A 4,275-nucleotide genomic window follows, 5' to 3' on the forward strand; every position below is an offset into this window, starting at 1 on the left:
TTCCGAACCTTTCAGACATATATATGATCCTCTTTGAAATTGTAGACTCTGCCCTCCTAATACACTTCACTACCTTGACCAGCTCCAAATTAACCTGTATATAGCATGTTTTACATGGCTCTGTCAATGTTGTCCTCTTCACTAGCCTGTGAGCTCCTTGAGAGCAGGGGATGTCCCTAGCCATTCTTTGAATCCCTATCACTTAACATGAGGCCTGGCACATAGTAGGCACTTAATAAATGCTTGTTGACTTGAAGAGTGTCTAGGAAACAGCCAGCATCAGACAGACTAGAGCTCCATGACCCAAAGTTCCAAACAATGGAACTTATGGGATGATTGTTTTATCACTGGAACAGTAGTGAAAGGCCATGGTGTCCAACCCCTTCATTTCACAGATGAGGAAACTGAGGTTCAGTGACTTTCCTAGGATCTTACAGTTAAAAGGTGTCTGAAAAAGAATGGCAAGCCAGGTCTTCCCACCCCCAAGTCTAGCACTTCCTTCACTATGACATGTATGACATCCTCCTGCTACCCCTTGTGATAACAGCCCTCACAGACCTGCTCTCCCCTCACTCACCTGGACAGGAGGTTCTAGGGTCTCTCCCCAGCATCCATGGTGCTTCCTTTTGTCCAAAATGGGAGATCAAACCTTCTCTGGGAGCTGGAAGTCCTGGGCATGGAATAATGAAAGGAGGAGGATGGAGAGACACTGGTAAGTTAGCTCTCTCTAGGGAAAGGGGATACGAAAGGAGGGTCACAGCAGGATTCCCAGGACACAGCAAGAACCCCTCCCATTATATTTAGTGTTGGGAGCCATGGTGGGGGAGAGTAAGGAGATCATGTGGAAGCTAATTTGGAAGCAGAAAATTCTGTTTTCTTCACTTCCTTCATAGAAGGACGGGCTGAACCCACCGATTCCATTATCTAGAAATTAAGAGGCAGCTGTCATTGCAGTGCAGAAAGACATTGTCCTGGATTCAGGAAGCTCTAAGTTCAAATCTGGTCTCAAACAGTTATTAGCTCAGTGCCCCAGGCCAGTCACTTAACCTCTGCTTGCCTCAGTTTCTTCAACCATAAAATGGGGATAATAATATCATCTTACTCACAGACTTGTTTTGAGGATCAAATTAAATAACATTTTTGGCACAATGCTGGCACATAGTAGGTATACATAAATGCTTATATTCCCTTCCCTTCTTTTCCCACCATTTGTCCTGGAATTCTGAGGAAATAGGAAGGAAACCCAAGGGCATGCTTTGTATACCGGGCATCTGAGAGTAATACCAGGAGCTGTGAGGTTCAAATTTATGCTTGTGAACAAGAAGAACCTTCCAAAGACCAGACCCAACCCAAAGGGAAAGAGGCTGCTGTAGGAGGTAGGGCATGCCTAAATGCAAGGAAAAGCTGCGTGAGCAGTTTTCAGAGATTTGACAGATCAAATTCATGTTCAGAGAGAGGTTAGACTGCGATTAATCCGAGATTCTTCAAAATTGGTTTGATCTTTGACCTCAGGCTCCATAAAACCAGTAAGGGACAGCTTCAGGGGCAACAAAATACACCCCCAGCTCCCATGTACATAATGCAAAGACCTTTTATAAGAAAAGAAGGCAACAAGAGGACTCTCTCAGACACAAGATATCTGCATTTTGGCCTTTCCAATCATTGTTAAATGTCCAAATCCTGAACACTAGAGAGACAACGAAGGCACTTCCTTTGATGGCCACTTCATAGCTCCAGGGGAAGTGTCCTTACCCAGGGACAGCAGGTTCTGGGCATTCTCCACCATGACCTCCTTGTACAGCTCTTTCTGAGAAGGGTCCAAGAGGCCCCACTCCTCTGGGGTGAAGTCCACAGCCACATCCTGGAATGTCACCAACTCCTAAACCATCAAAAGTCATAGGACTTAGAGCTGAAAGAGATGCCAAAATTCACCTAGTCCAACACTCATCAATTTACTTGAGGAAACTGAAGCGCAGAGAAGAGATCTGTCACATCCTTGATGAGTGTCAGAGCTAACACTTAGAACCCTAGTCATGAAAAGTCCGGTGGAATATGGAGAACATCTTTTCATATTTGCAGTTGGAATAAAGTTGAAAAATAGGCTACTAAAAACTGCTTCTCCCTATGGAATCAGAGAAGTCATGTGATCTATCAGAGATACATGAGGATCTCTGGAGAAGAAAGAGAGAAGGTGAAGTCAAAATTGTCCCTCATCAGAATAGGCATAAATGATAAATCATAAAGAAAATTCCATCAATTTCAAACTGCGGAACAAACTGAAAGCCATCTTATCCCACTCTTTCCCCTCCCCTCTCCCGCAAACCCTCCCTCCCCTGTCTGAGGTAGGGGACCTCGCTGGCCCAGCAACCCAGATCCTGTTCTGGACCCTGTTTTGGCCCCTTGGGCTGAGGATAAGTGTAGGCCTGGCCCTGGGGCAGTGGTAGAGGCAGCAGTGCTGAGGTTCTATTCTTGTTTTCAGTGGAGAGCAATTGCACAGATTCATGATGAAAACTAGCCCTTCCTGTCCATGATGCCCCCAGGTGAAGGGGCAAAGGGGGAGCCCAAAGGGACTCCTGCCCAACAGGAGTTTAGCCAAATGCAGCTCTCCAAGGAGGTGGTGGATCCTGGTCTTCAGAAATTTCCAACAGGTATAAGAATCACCAACCATCCCACCATGCCAAACACCCAAGAGGTGGCAGTTCCCACCAACACAGATATCCAGAGCATCATTGTAACCCTGACTGACAAAGGGAAAGAGAGTAGTAGCATGGGACCACCCAATTTATGCCTATCAGCAGCAGAAGGGCCCCTGCCCATCCTCCTGCATTCCAGTCCCCAAACCAAGGAGATGAAGTGGCCAAGAGGGCAGAAGTGATAGCAGAGAACATGGCACCAAAACCTGCAACTGGAGATGTGACCCTCCCACACCACTGGGAACCCATTCTAGTCCAGGATGGGAGCTGGAAGTGAGGCAGCAGGATGCCTTCTGGATGAGAGCCTGACCAATATTCAGTGTTCAGAAAGATGAGTTCTCATGGACTGCGTTTCTGCAGCATCAAGCAAGAGAAAGAAAAGGAGAATCGATGTCTGGAGCAAAGTCATATCAGGATGGAAGAACCTCTGGCTTCATTAACCTCCTGGCAGGATTCTGTATCAGAGAAGCCACCTTATTCCTACATGGCTATGATCCAGTCTGCCATCAACAGCAGTGAGCAGAAACTCATGACCTTGAAGGACAGCGATACATGGATTGAGGATCACATTCCCTATTTGAGTACATTGCCAAACCAGGCTGGGAGCCTTTGGAGCCAGGGTCTCCCCCATTGTCTGAGTGCTTGGAATCATGATACAAGCAGCCCACCCCTGACCTCCACATTAACCTGGGCTTCAAAGCTGAGCTCCCCTTGACTGTAAGGCAGAAGATGAAGCTGCTACTCCCAAGGGTCAGCTCATATCTAGTACCCATCCAGTTCCCAGTGAAATGGTCTGTGGTGCTACAACCTCCAGGGAAGGTGCCATTAACCCTGGCTGCCTCTCTCCTGAGCTCAGAACTTGTCCATCATAGCTAATGAGTACCCATTGCCCCCAAGGTGCTGCTAGCTGATGAGGGACTATCCCCCTTTTCCACTTCTGGATCACTGAAAGAAGAACAAGCCCTCACTGGGGAAGGGCTATCTCCTTTGTTTCAGGCTCTATCTGTCAAAGAAGATCTCCAGCCCATGGAAGAGATATCCCAGGTCACTGGAAGAGTGGCCCTCTCCCTTTCTGGTGGTCAAGGAGAAGATACCACACCCTGAGCAGGACCCTTCCCTTCTCTCTGCCTCCAGACCCAAGAAGACTCAGGTCTTCAACAGGCCTCAAGTCCCCACCATGGGTGTCTCTGACATGCTCAAGATTAAGTGGAGGGAAAGCAGGAAGATGACCTGACCCAGAAGTTAACAGCCCCTTATCCGACCTTGCTAATAAGAGCCAGATCCCTGGACCCTCCAGACGAAACACAGATCCCCTCTTCCTCCTAGAGGCATCAGAGCCCACCTCCCAGCTCAGCCACTCTCAAGATGAAGGAGCTCCCTTTAAAACACCACTCAATGATATGTGAAGCAAGCTATGCATTTCCTCCACGCCAGCAAAGCTCTTCTCCCTATGACCCCAGACCCATGGAGGCTCACACCCCCAACAAGGAGACAAGGCTCGATTTCAGCCCAGTGTGTGCTCCCCAGGGATCTTTCTCCCTGCTGCCAGATTCCATAGGGCAGCTGGATCTCAGCACTCCCC

At 48.0% G+C, this 4,275-nt stretch overlaps 1 pseudogene; it reads left to right on the top strand.

Moving 5' to 3' along the window:
* The first annotated feature begins 2,530 nt into the window (after positions 1–2,530).
* On the top strand, positions 2,531–3,797 carry LOC118835578 (annotated as a pseudogene).
* Positions 3,798–4,275: the final 478 nt, after the last annotated feature.

This window comes from Trichosurus vulpecula, chromosome 2 (assembly GCF_011100635.1).
Source record: "Trichosurus vulpecula isolate mTriVul1 chromosome 2, mTriVul1.pri, whole genome shotgun sequence".
In the NCBI taxonomy this organism is placed as follows: domain Eukaryota; kingdom Metazoa; phylum Chordata; class Mammalia; order Diprotodontia; family Phalangeridae; genus Trichosurus; species Trichosurus vulpecula.